Genomic DNA, 14,512 nt, shown 5'->3' with positions numbered 1-14,512 from the left:
TCTCAAACAAAAGGGTTCAATAATGGAGCACATTGAGGAGTTCCAAAAATTGAACATAAGGGTAAAAGATATTCCAGAGGAGCATAGGATTGATGTGTTCATAGGGTCTTTAAAGGATAATATCCAACATGATGTTCGCCTTTGGGAACCTGATTCATTAGAGAAGGCATTCAGGTTAGCAAGAAAAATGGAAAGCAAAATTATGGCAACCAGGAAGCATACCACTCACAACTATAAAGACGGAAGTGTTGTTGCCCCTAGTCTTCCACAACCTATAAGGTTGACACCACAACAATTGGAAGAAAAAAGAGCAAAAGGGCTTTGTTACAGTTGTGATAGCAAATACACTAAAGGTCATAAGTGTGCTGAGAAGAAATTATTCTACATAGATTGTGAAGAGGAAGAAGAAAAGGAGCAAGAAAGGTCAAAAGAAGAGGATATACTCCAGGAACAAAGCCTAGATGAAGAACAAATAAATCCGACCATATCTTGTAATGCATTGGCGGGAATTACCACTCCTCAAACCATCAAGATAGAAGGACAAATCAAGAAGAAAAAGGTAATAGTGTTGATTGATTCAGGAAGCACCCACAATTTTATTCATTGTAGGGTAGCAAAAGAATTGAATTGCTTCCTATATCCAGCACCAGAGTGTCAAGTGATGATTGCAAATGGAGGAACAATAAATTGCTCTGGAAAGTGCCATAATATCAAGCTATCCATGGGAGAATATGTATTGACTAGCCCAATGCTTTCCATTCCAATGGGAGGTGCTGATGTTGTACTAGGAGTCCAATGGCTACAATCCTTGGGTACAATAGCTTTTAATTTTCAAGAACTTTTCATCAAATTTTCTACGGAAGGAAAGGAAGTTGAATTAAGGGGTATTGCAGGGAAACCAGGAAAGATAATCAGCTCTAATGGTATGACAAAGCTTCTAAAAAAGGAGCAAAGAGGTGTAATTGCACAATTATGTTCGCTAGATGTTTCCACATTGGAATCATCTATTTCTCCAGATCTCCAAAAAGTCCTGGACAATCATTCCAAGGTATTTGAGACTCCCAAAGGTCTCCCACCTATGCGTGATCATGATCATGCTATTCATCTGATTCCAGGAAGTGTTCCTCCAAACATCAGGCCGTACAGATATCCCTATGTCCAAAAAAGTGAAATTGAACGTATGGTTGCAGAAATGCTAGAGGCTGGTATAATTCAACCGAGTCAAAGTTCTTTCTCTGCTCCAGTAGTATTGGTGCACAAGAAGGATGGATCATGGCGCATGTGTCCGGATTATAGGGAGCTCAACAAGCTCACTATTAAAGATAAGTTCCCCATTCCTGTCATTGATGAATTACTGGATGAATTGCATGGATCAATTTACTTCACCAAGTTGGATCTTCGTTCAGGATATCATCAAATCAGAATGAAGATTGAAGACATTCCGAAAACAACATTTAGAACTCATGAGGGTCATTATGAATTTTTGGTCATGCCTTTTGGCCTTACCAATGCACCTTCAACATTTCAAGGTTTGATGAATTCAATTTTCAAACCATTCCTTAGAAAATTTGTGTTAGTATTTTTTGATGATATACTAATCTACAGCAAGTCTTGGAAGGATCATGTTGAACATGTTGACAGGGTGCTACAACTATTGGAGGAGAAACAATTATATGCAAAAAGATCCAAATGTTTCTTTGGAGTCCAGGAGGTGGAATATTTGGGTCATATTGTATCTCATGAAGGAGTTAAGGTAGACCCTAGCAAAATTAAAGCCATTAAGGAATGGAAAATCCCCACATCCATAAAGCATCTGCGAGGATTTCTTGGGTTGACAGGGTATTATCGCAAGTTTGTTAAGAATTATGGGAGAATAGCAGCACCTCTAACAACATTATTGAAGAAAGATGCATTTTCATGGACTCCGGAAGCAACAAAGGCCTTTGAACATCTTAAAGAGGCAATGTGCCAAGCACCGGTCTTAGCTACACCGGACTTCACAAAAACCTTTATTGTGGAATGTGATGCTTCAGGAAATGGAATTGGTGTTGTTCTAATGCAAGATGAAAGACCCATTGCTTTTGAAAGTCGTCCAATCAAGGGAAAGTTTTTAAGCAAAGCTATTTATGAGAAGGAAATGTTGGCAATACTCCATGCACTTAAGAAATGGCGACCCTACCTAATGGGAAGACACTTCAAGGTAAAAACGGATCATGATAGCCTTAAATACTTTTTAGAACAAAGATTATCCTCTGAAGAGCAACAAAAGTGGGTCACAAAGATGTTGGGTTATGACTTTGAAATCATCTACAAAAAAGGGAAGCAAAATGTGGTGGCAGATGCACTCTCAAGAAAGGATGAGGATGTGGAAGCATTGTTGTGCGCCATTTCTATTATCCAACCAGATTGGATAAACGAAGCAAGGGAGGAATGGAAGAATGACGAAGAAGTGTGGGCACTTATTCGAAAGCTACAACAAGATTCCAGTACGTCTGATACATTTAGCTGGAAAAATGATTCGTTATGGTACAAAGATCGCTTATACCTCTGTAAGAATTCCCAGCTAAAACAAAAGATTCTTATGGAATTGCACACTTCTCCCTTAGGAGGGCACTCAGGATTTTTAAAAACTTACCACAGGGTTAAGAAGGAATTTTTTTGGGATGGCCTTAAATCAGATATTCAAAAGTTTGTGGCGGAATGTTTGGTTTGCCAACAAAATAAAGTTGAAACAATTAAGACACCGGGTCTATTACAACCTTTATCCATTCCAAGCCAACGTTGGGAGGAGGTTTCAATGGATTTTATCACAGGTTTACCCAAGTCTGAGGGAAAGAGTGTCATCATGGTGGTAGTTGACAGACTTACCAAGTATGCACACTTTTGTGCATTATCACATCCATTTAAAGCCAGTACAGTTTCTACTGCATTTATGGAAACAATTCAAAAGCTACATGGAAACCCAAAGATTATTGTAAGTGACAGAGATCCCATTTTCACTGGAAATTTTTGGACAGAATTATTTTCTTGTCTTGGTACTCAGTTAGCTCATAGCTCATCTTATCATCCTCAATCTGATGGGCAAACTGAGATAGTAAACAAATGTTTGGAAGGATATCTTCGTTGCTTTGTATCTGATAAACAGACACAATGGGTCAAATGGTTGCCTCTGGCTGAATGGTGGTATAACACTTCCTTCCATACAGCAACAAAAATGACCCCATTTATGGCACTTTATGGGTATCAACCACCATCCATCACATCATATTTAAGAGAAAATTCTAAGGTTCAGGCAGTGGAACATCACATCGAACATCAACAACAAGTCCTCCAACTCTTAAAGGATAACCTCGTGTTGGCACAAAATAGAATGAAACAACAGGCAGATCAACATCGCAGTGAAAGAAGTTTTGATGTAGGTGATTGGGTATTCCTACGGCTACAACCATATAAGCAAATGTCCCTCAAGCAAGCTAAGAAGGATAATAAATTATCACCAAAGTATTATGGTCCGTACAAGGTGTTGCAAAAGATTGGTACTATGGCATACAAATTGGAGCTTCCTGCAGCTTCTCGATTGCACCCAGTTTTCCATGTTTCATGTTTAAAGAAGGTTATAGGCGACAAGCTCCCAGTTCAAACAATATTGCCAGAACTTGACGAGGAAGGAAAAATTATATTGGAACCGGAAGCAGTCACAGAAACAAGAACTCGACAGCTACGAAATCGATCAATTTCAGAGTATCTTATCAAGTGGAAGAACTTATCCGCTGAAGATTCCACATGGGAGGATGAGAATTTTATGCAGAAGTATCCAGAACTACTCAAGCGTTGAGGACAACACTTTTTTGAAGGAGAGGGGCATGTTGGGTCCCTATAATACTAGTGATTACCCCATTACTATTGTAGTTATACCCCTTATTTATATTGTTGTGCCCCCATTTCCCCCATATTGTTATTAATGTGCCCATAGAATCCCTCTATTGTTATTTTTGTGGCTTTATATTATTATTGTTAGGTCGGCTGGATTATATTGTGACTCCTTAGACTCCTATATATAGAAAGGAGGTTTTGTCATTTGTATCATCCAAGAATTGTTCATTTATGTAATGTAAAGGAGGTTTCCCCCTCGAAGAGGCTGAATTCTAAGGCGTTGATCTATCTTTTCTATCTTTTCTTGAGCTGGTTTCATAACAGTAACGAGGAATAATTAGGGGTGCAAAAGGATAGCTGTTTCGCTGTGACTACCTTTCCATCCAATGGAAATAGGATGGTGTGAAAGACAATAGACATAATGACAGTCATGGCGTAAGTCCAACTGTGACCCAATAATAGATTATAATTGAGCTTTCTATCTACGACTTCAATGTCCACTGTTACCGTTTTCCCATACAAGGTGATGGGGTAGCTAGCTGGGTAACCTTTTGGGATGAAAGTGTGGCCGTCGAAACCTTTAAGGGAATTCGATGGTAGGGATAGGGTTGGAGAACCAAAAGCAAGACAACATGAAGCTGACATTATGCAGGTTGAAGCACCTTCGTCAATGACAGTTCGATGTATTCCTTTACCTTTCAAAAAAAATTTCACCTGAAATGCAAGCTAGTGAGAAAGGGGAGGTTTACATTTTTTGATGTCGAAAATTGCAAGCATGGAATCTTGAGGGTCGATACCACCAATAGCTGAAAGCAGAGCTTTCCTTTGTGCTAGAAAAGTTTGTAATACTTCAAGCTTCGACATAGCTGACGGCGCTTGCGCCAAGTCTTATACAATGCTATAGTTTTGGGCAGCACGTGAAAATGTATTATGGGTTGTGCATCAAAGTGCCCCTTTAGGGGGGTGAATAACAAGGTCAACAACTGGCCTTTCGATATGAAGATCGTTAGGAAGTGGTGGGTTTTGACTTGAGGAGGGTTCCTCTGCATGAGAGACTAGAGCTCCATAAGATTTGCCTCTGGTTTGTGGATCTACCATTTCAAAGGTGTAAATGGTAGATGGTCCTTCACCAGCTGAAGGATTTTGTGAAGGGGTTGGGGTTGGTTTGCAATAAGGTGTTGCTGCTGCCAAGTGAGGAAAGGATTATTCAGGACAGTAGGGGTCCTACCAGTGTCATTTTTAGCAATGAAATCTGTGCATTCTTGAAGACGTGGACAATGATAGATCATGTGGTCTTCAGCATAGATTTCTCAAGGGAATCTGGTGGGTTTATCCTTTCCATCGTCAGAGGGCGCACCAACCTACTTCTTTGGGTTTTGCCGCTTTGTTGACTGCTCTTCGGAAGGAGAAGTCTTTTTCTTATTCTTCTTGTTCTTACCACCAGGTTTTTCTGTAGACTGCACAGAGTTTATCGCAGTGGTAGGAAGAGCAGTCAATTTGGTAGAGCGGTCCACTGACATCTAGACAATGTGACCACTGATTTGTTTTACAGTAGCCTTATATGTTGGGCTGATAATCCCATTAGCATGTGCTCCAGGTTGTTGAGTAGTGGGAGCATTGGAGTTGCGAAGGGCATTGGGAATTACGTCATATAGGGTGCCAGAATGTAAATATATCAGATGTAAGTGTTGGGCATGATGAATGGATTGGTCTTCTATAACCACACCACCTAAGGCAACATCCTTAATGATTTGGGGGAGTAGATACTTGCAGAACCAATTTGCCAATAGATAGTCTGGGAGGGGATATTTGACTAACCTCTGCCTACATCTCCATTCATGTATATGATCAGAGATGTGGGTGGCAGTATCCTGATGTAGTAAAGTGAGGAGTTCCATCCCAGTTTCATAGAGGATCGGTAGTTGGAAGTTCTTTAAGAATTCCATCGTTAGAGTGCCAAAGGTATTGAGTGATGTGCGTGGTAACTCAATGTACCACTTGGCTGCATTTCTAGTATGGGTATGCGGAAAGAGATGTAACTAGATACTATCATCCACCATGGATTTAGAAACACACCATAGATGATAGATGGTGATGTGTGTACCCAGATCCTTCCCTTGTTTCCCTTGGAACTTCGGGATGTCTGTCGGTATTTTATGCAGGATTGGCGGCCAAAGTAAGTTATGATAGATGGGGTCATTTGTAAGTTTGTACAAGTCGGGGATATCAAGCATTGCCAAGAAAGGAAAAGTGTTTGATGCCCCCGAATCAGATCAAGGCGATGACATATGACTTGAGGATCCTTGCGGTCCTCCCATCATGTTGTTCCCAATATTATACATAGGTTGTGTGGTATAGTAAGTTCCTTGGGGTATGGTATTGTATTTTGGGTTTTCGTAAGGATTGTTAGGCTGGGGGATAGAAGTTCCCCCAGGATAAGCAGTGGCTTCTTGACTCATTTGAGGTTGTGAGTAGGGTGCCCCCATGGATTGATTGGGACCTTGTTGAGGGTTCCCTTTTGCCACATAACTAACCATAGGTCCTTGACGAACATAAGGAGGGTTCATGTCAATCAGTGAATGACCATGCATGCGTTAGAATAGAGGGGAAACTGTTATGCTCCTGACTAGTATATGCATATTGGGAGTGGTGCCCCCAGATACCTGAATCTAGGGGTTAGAACTATATAATGGATGCCAACCATATTTTTGGTTGAAGGGACCCATGCTAACCATTCTATATTGAGCGTTATAAGGAGTGCTATACGTATCACTTGTCGAAGGTCCAAGGGCTGACACAAAAGGGGTGGAACCTTGAATGTACTGGGTTCCACTTGTGGAGGGTGTCATGATAGGGTTTGAACCTGGGACAAATGGGATAGCGGGTTTAGCCATCAAAGGTGTGGTATTGACTGTCCACTGGGGAAGTGGTGGGGTACCAAAAGTGTCCAAAAAATCCAACAACCCGTTAGTCGTCGACGGGATGGGTGGAAGTGTTCCAACTTAAAACAAAGGAGGTACAAATGCAATGGGAACTAAGAGTGGGCCCAATAGATTTGTGATCAAAGGATTGTATGGAGGAAGAAATCCTTCAGTAAATAAATCCTGCAATAATCTTGAATCGTGGGATGTCCAAACTAATTCTGTGTGAGATCTCGTAGACGAATTTCCTGAAGACGGGGAATACTGTTCACGATGGATCCTCCACAGTGAGTGGGGGAAGTCCTAACAACTGTCTAGATTGACGACGAGGGCCGGATGTAGCCATGGTAGCTGATTATTTTATCAATAAATTTTATAGTGATGTTTATTAAATTCTTAGTGATAACACTCTAGCACCTAAAAAATAAAAAATACACTAAGTAAATCAATCAACAAGTAGAGGGAAAACCTTGTCTGATAAGCACCAATCACTAGAGATCAAACTCAATATCACAATGAATAATAGAGTTGACAAAATGTACAGTTATGGTTACTCTAGAGCTTTGCTCGAACCTCAGATTAGGGGTCCAAGTACTCTCGTGAAGAGGAGCACCCTCCCAAAAACTGAAGACAAAGTAGGCTCATCTATGTTAGGTACCAAGGTAGCCCAGCCGGGTCATCTTGTGTTAGTCCCTAAAAGTATGGCCACTAATGATACCTCAGATCATAGACACTAGCAGTGAGGACATAGTTGTAGATAGTACGCTATGTGGGCAGGATACCTGAGTCCCCAACTCAACTCCCATATCCCTGAAGGGATCCCTGATACACAGAATACCCAAAGGACATGTAAAGAAAGGTGGGCTACCTTCACTTACAGTCCGATGTTGTCTCCTATTTAGCTCCGCTTTACTGGAGTGGTCTCGGATAGTATGAGTGCAGAAGGATTTCTCTCCTTTAATGACACTATTTTCGGTGTCTGATCTTGGGCAGTTAACTCACACTACCTATCCCAAGCTCTTGGCCTAAACTAAAGTGTGTTTACTCTAAAAAGAGTTGCTAATTGATTTTATTAGGTATAATTTAAATGTACTTCATTAGAATCTTTGGTAGGGGTGTTGACGTATGAAATTATATGGGACTCTCACTCAAATCATGTAAAAACAATGCTTGTAAATTTTCACTTTCGATGAATAAGCTGCTTCTACAAATGGAGAGTCATTCATATATCAATGTTTATTCCATGCATCCTATTCATTACAACACTAGCATAACCAACGAAACTTCAAATTTTCACTAACAACTATTGAAACCAAATAATGCAGAACTTAACTAGCTAAGCAGAAAACAATGGTTTTTTTTGTATTTTTTCTTTACTGAAAACAAAAACTTTAGGAAGTAAATCTATTTTCTTTAAAAAAAATTGTTCAAGACACAGATCAGTCCAACAAGTGCAGCTACAGATCCCTGATCAGTCTACCAGTAGATTTCCCAACCCATGAGTTCACAGGATAAGTTGTTTATCAAGTAATGGATGACTAATGCTCTATACTAGAGGCTACAGAGAGTTAGTTTCAGCACTAACACTCTATTTGTGAGGGCATAGTGCTTTATAAAGCACTATTTTCACTGGTAACCTACGTTAGTGAGGAAAAACACTAAAAACAAATAGGCTTTGGGTTTTAGATGTAGGGATGAGCACTGAAAGAAGGGTGTTGTATGGTCTTGAGTGGTCGGAAAGGGAATGAAGAAGTACAGGAAGGCCTAGAAGAAAGAGAGATCTAGGAAATTTCTGGGAAAAACTAGGAACTAAGTGTAGTCCCTAGCGGAGTCGGAAATTCTACTATAGGGATTAATGCAAGGGTGTTTGGTGTTGTAGAAAACCCTCAAGGATCTTCTCAGCATCCTCGACAGATAGTCATATTACCTATAGCTGTCACAAAGATACATGCATATCTATGTTTAACAAACGTATACCAAAGCGAGAAGGAGTTGTTACCTAGAGTCTTAGTGTGGTGTTGCTAGAGAGCACAATGCAGCTAGGTGGAAGACCCCTAAGTTGACTCTAGATCAAAACCAGCACATAGCAAAGACAAGCATAATATCATAGCATAAAACCTTGATAAACAAATGCATGAACATATAAAAGATATCTACTTGCATATAACTAAGCCACTCATGCTAGAAGATATTAGATCAGCATATAAACAAGTTTATACTACCAACATCATGGAGTGGAAAACACAACTGCAGTTCTATATTGATGTAGAAAGAGTGATTACAACGATCAATTACATCAGCCTTCCCTTACCCCTCCAGCTCCTCTCTCTCTCTCCCTTCTGAACCTCTTTTGATGCCTTAGTCTAAGACTCTGCTTGAAAGTCAAATAGGAAATCCTTCAAATGTTTCGACCTCTTTCACAATGGCCCAAGCCTTGCATATATAGCATGTAGGGTTAGGATTGCCAAGTGCTTCATGAGTTCCATTAGGCAAAAGCAATGATGTTTCCATGCTTTAGTGCTCTTTCCCATTTTCATACTCCATTAGGAATTAGTAATTCCCTCAAACAGGTCAAGTTTTGATGTTTCCCTACTTTTATGAGCTGACATAGGAGAGAACCTAGGGATATTTTCTCAGTCAATTCGCTCCTTTGACCCATAGAAATTTATGTAGGTTCACTTAAGTTGTTCCCGAGGTAGCAAGTGGAGTTACCCTAGGCACTAACGTAGCCTTAAGCTCGCTAAGAAGCTTTATAAAGTAGGTTGATAGTGTCTAGACAACATTAGCTTGACAATTGGGCCTAAGAACTTGGGTAGTCCTTCAGTCATCATGTATTTGTCCTCTGAGTTGATGAGGAGGTCATTTTCCTATATAACAGCTAAACTCCTCCTATAAAGGTGGAAGCATACTAGAAGCCCTAAGGGGCTAAATTCCACTTCGACGAGTAAATCAAAGTAGATCAAGGCCTAAGCACGAGAGGATAGTGGTCAACCAACCCAGTAGATAGCTTTCGGCAAAACCCAGAAACAGATATGAAAAAATTTCGGAAACCCTAAAAATCATAGGTATTGAGCTGATTTTAGGGGGATCACACTTTTTGGGCTGAAAGGTGTGCTTTGGACCTCCAGATCACACTTTTTGGGTAGAAAAGTGTGATTTTTTCTCGTTGAGTCCTGATTGGCAAGTCTCGGAAACAATTGTTGTCTCTGTCACAACTAGTTCTTGTGACTTGCAGAAAAGACCAGAAAACTTCCGAGAGTTAGAAATTTGATAGATCTAGAGTTAGAATGCTAGTAAACAACATTAAGAGACTGAAAAAGGAAGAAACCCTAAGCTAAAAACTAAAGGTCACCCAGGTTTCTAGATCTGAAGTAAAAACCTAGTGGAGTCGCCAATTTTATTATAGTGCTTTCTCCTTAAATATGTACAAAAAGGAAACATTTAAGACCGTGGATGAAAAAAGTCTCAAAAATATAAATGGTTTCTAAACATTGTAGATATGCAAGAATAGGTACATAGATAACTGATTGCAGATACAGGTACATGCATAAGACATGCACGATGACGAACAAGAAGAACAAGGAGAGCACATGCAAGGATATTTGTTTGCAAATGTATGAATGAAGAATGCATGCGAGGAGATTTTTTCATGACCAGACAAGCATGCGAAGCATGCCAAAGTACAAGAAAAGGAGTGACATGTACATGCAACATCAAGCGAACACCAAGACCATCGAAGACTCAGCAGCACTGTAAGTCGACATGGACACCACCAGCACCATGAACATACCAAAACTGTCGTGTCGAGTCGTGCAATGAGTCATCTCGGGCACATCATTACTATGGGCCATACTATTGTAATCAATCTAATATAACATGGAAATCCAAGAGACCCACATGTAATATGAAGATTCATGTAAAGTTGAAGAGTCAAATAAGTCAAACAATCATGACGGAAGTCGAATATTAACAAGGGCCAGTTTTACCCTTGGCTATAAATACTCCTCATTTGTACATGCAAAATACTTTTTCACCTTGACTCCTCCCACATAGCCTTGAGAGTCTACAATCATTTCTTTGATGAGTGAGCAGTGGCTCCAATGCCCCTCTATCAGGGTTAGTGATGTACAGTGTACCGATGTGTCTTGGAATTTTTTCTTAATTCAGAAGCCTAATAACAAGCCAGCACAATTTCACACATGTATTGTAAATTTTTGTAAGACTAATCTTTGAACACTTGTAATGCATGTTGCTTTAACCTGTTTTAAAATGGTTGAACTATTTTGGTTGTTCTAATACATATGTTTATGAAAATGTGTTGTATAAGTTGTTAACATTGTCTTGCCCCTATGGGATTTCTCACCGGATATCAGAGACAACCTTTCTCATAAAATTGTTATAGCGATTGTCGTACTCACGCGAACTACTTCGTTGAGTGTTGTATGTGCTATCCCTTCTTGTGTGTTTGCTACCGCATTCATGTATACTACTTTGCTGGAAGTTGTGCATGTCCTACTATGTTGTGTGTCTCTGATAGAGTTGGGACTCTTCCCTTTTGACTGGAGACTCACTTCCACCCTCTCCCTCTAATGGCGAAAGAACCTTGACACAAGTAACACTACAACTCACTAGGCCCGAGAACCTTGATGTTCAAAGACAAAGAAGATCACTCTCATGTGTTGACAAGAAAGATCTAAGGCAAACCTTTAAGGTAATGGCAATTGGGCCATCATACCAGATGGGATGCCTACACCAAAAGGTGTGAGGTCTAGTTGGGACTTCATAAAAGGAAGATCCCATAAATTATGGCGGGTGCAGCACCGTCAACATTTCTAGCGCTAGAAGGAGGGCCTCCTATTGTTTGTGGGTGAAGGTCCTCTGAACCCCATCATTAATCATCTGATTAAGGCTATAGCTTGCACTCCCTCTCACCTTCGCGCAAATCTAAAGTTTGTTACTCCTCACCTCCCAGACGTGAACATGAAATTTCGTATCAGCACCTCTGCTCTGTCCGTGCCATCACCCATCAACTCGCGAAAGTAGTCGAATTGATCCGAGGAATACAACATCTTCCATACACATCAAGAAAGACAAAAACCACTCCCACAGGAGTTGTTGTATCATTAGTGAAAGAAACAATTCTTGCCACATTCGATGTTTTGGTAGAAGTTTTTGAGAACGGAGAGGAACCTCTGGTATTCCAATAAGGAAAATGAGACACCCTCATTATCTTGGGATCATATTTCAATATAGGAGTTGGAGGGGAAGACATTAGAGGAGGTGGGGATGGAGACGAACCAACAAACTCAGAGATAGAATCGTTAGATTCTGAAAAAAAGGAGGAGGACGAAGAAGAAGAAGACATGGCTAACCAAAACTTGGAATTGATGACTCAGGGACCATTGGCTCTCTCAGGTGCTTTGAATAGGATGCCAAAGCAGTCGAAGAGAATGCTCACAAAGTTTGACTCTGACAACATCGTGAAGGTATATGTTCACTTGGACAACTTCTACCTACAACTATAGACACTCGAGGTACGGTGCAATGATGTTGCATGTATATTGTTTTTGTGTACCTTGGATGGTTGCATAGTAGTATGGTATCAAAGCCTTCTTGTCGACTTCATCCATAACTAAGGTACGTTCAAACGCATGTTTCTGGAAAAGTTTGTTGATGACAAGACCCCAGGCATGATGCTTAAAGAGTTGAGAAGCCTGAAGATGGAGGGGAAAGAAAAGGTAAAGAATTTCAATCATAGGTTTCTGCACAATTGAATAAGTTTGCAACTGAAATGAAGCCTAATGACTCCATCACTGTCAACTACTACATGTTTGCACTGCCAACCATCATTGTGCAGTTTGTCAAGTGAGCTGCGAAACCAAAATTATTAGAAAACTGTGAAGATGAAATCGTTGTAGAAAAGGACTTGCGCGCAATTGGAGTCATCAAGAATCATGAACCAGCGAAGGACTCCAGAGATGTGAGAAGGAAGCCTGAGGCTATGACAAGCAAGGGTAGATACAAGGAAACAAGTGATATTGAAACCCTTACTTGTCTTGTCAAGAAATTGACAAGAGAAGTGTCTAAGCTCAAACGACGAACATTTGACACATCTGCGAGCAACCGACGACCCAGAAAAAGACTGGGAAGCATGTCATCAGGCAGCAATCACTTCCTGACTAAAACTTGATAGAGCTCTAGCTCAGTGTTCCAGGTCGAATAATGCATGAACAACACATTTTTCTCATGTCATGAAGATAAGCACCTGGAAGGGTCTTGTTCAAACTGGAAACCAGTTGCAAGCTCAATATGCGACCACATGCCAAACATGCTGAGTAGTGCGTGGGGACAGCCAACAGATACGGATGATGATGAATATGTTTCACCTAATGATACCTCAAGTCTTGGGCAGGTGATTAACATGTATCATTGCTTGCAAGTATCGTAGAAGACAAACACCAAGAAGTATCCCCAAAAGAAAAATGGTCGTTGCAATCTTAGAAGTCAATGGGATCCGCCCCATCATTGGGGAAATGCAACAAAGGCTCAAACTTCTAAGGAAGGTTGATTCACCAACTGTCCAAAAGAAGAAAACACAAAGAAAGCTTGGGAAGATAGCGATGACAAGAGTTTGTCCATGAGTAGCAAACTATAGAAGACTCCGTCTAACAACATGAACACCAGTCTCACCCCGTACATCTCCATGAGTCTACCTGCTTTGGATTATAATATCATGGAAGACATGAAGAAAACTCAAGCAAATATTAGTTTGTTTAAGTTAGCTAAGATTCAGAGTCACCGGGATATTCTGCTACATGCACTGGGCCAAACATCTACGAACAACACAACCTCTACCAGTAAGGGAGAAAGCACACCTCCCTATCACTCTCAGCTATGCTAAACACAATCTGGATGGAAGAAGAAAACTATGTTTTCTTTCCATTCCTACTATCATTTGAAATCTTTAATTATAATGTGCACAACTATTTGGTTGATTATGGCACAGTAACCAACATCATTACACTCTCCATTTCCATAAAGATCAATGTGCAATGGAGAATGAAATCCGTGCAAATCATCCAACCTGATCGAACATGCATACCATCTAATGGTTAACTTTGAGATGTGGTCATATGACTATCTCATGACAACCGAGCTCACTAGTCTTTATAGTGTTTTCTCCTCGAATATGTACGAAAAGGAAACACTTAAGACCGTGGATGACAAATAGTATCAACAATATAAATGGCTACTAAACATCGTATATCTGGAGCAACTGATAGAAACAAAACCTACCAAAGTCTTGCTCTATGCCACAATCATAGTTAAACAACAAAGTGAAATAGTAATAAATGCAGGTAACTCCAATAATCCAATGGAAACCAGATATACAAAGAATAGTTTTTATTAAATAACAACTATGAATGGAACAAATAGATGTTACCAGTCCCCCTTTATGGGATGGGTTCTTGGCTATCCTCAAATGTTTTCAAATTGTGTAGAGTCTCTCTCCTCTATAGTGTGTAAACCTAGCAAATAAAATGTTTGAGCTAAATGGGAACTCAAATGGAAAAAAAATGGTGTGCGACAGTGATAATAATTAGAGTTACAACAGTGAGTGCATCAATGAAAATAATTAAAAGTGAATAATGAATGGAAAACCCTTCTATTTATAACAAAATATTGAGTTATCCTCGAATATTGAGAAATAGTAAAAT

This window comes from Pinus tabuliformis, chromosome X (assembly GCF_031772625.1).
Source record: "Pinus tabuliformis cultivar Carrire ecotype Pingquan chromosome X, CPIR1, whole genome shotgun sequence".
In the NCBI taxonomy this organism is placed as follows: Eukaryota; Viridiplantae; Streptophyta; class Pinopsida; order Pinales; family Pinaceae; genus Pinus; species Pinus tabuliformis.
The sequence above is the reverse complement of the archived record's forward strand: the minus strand, read 5'-3'. Positions refer to the sequence as shown.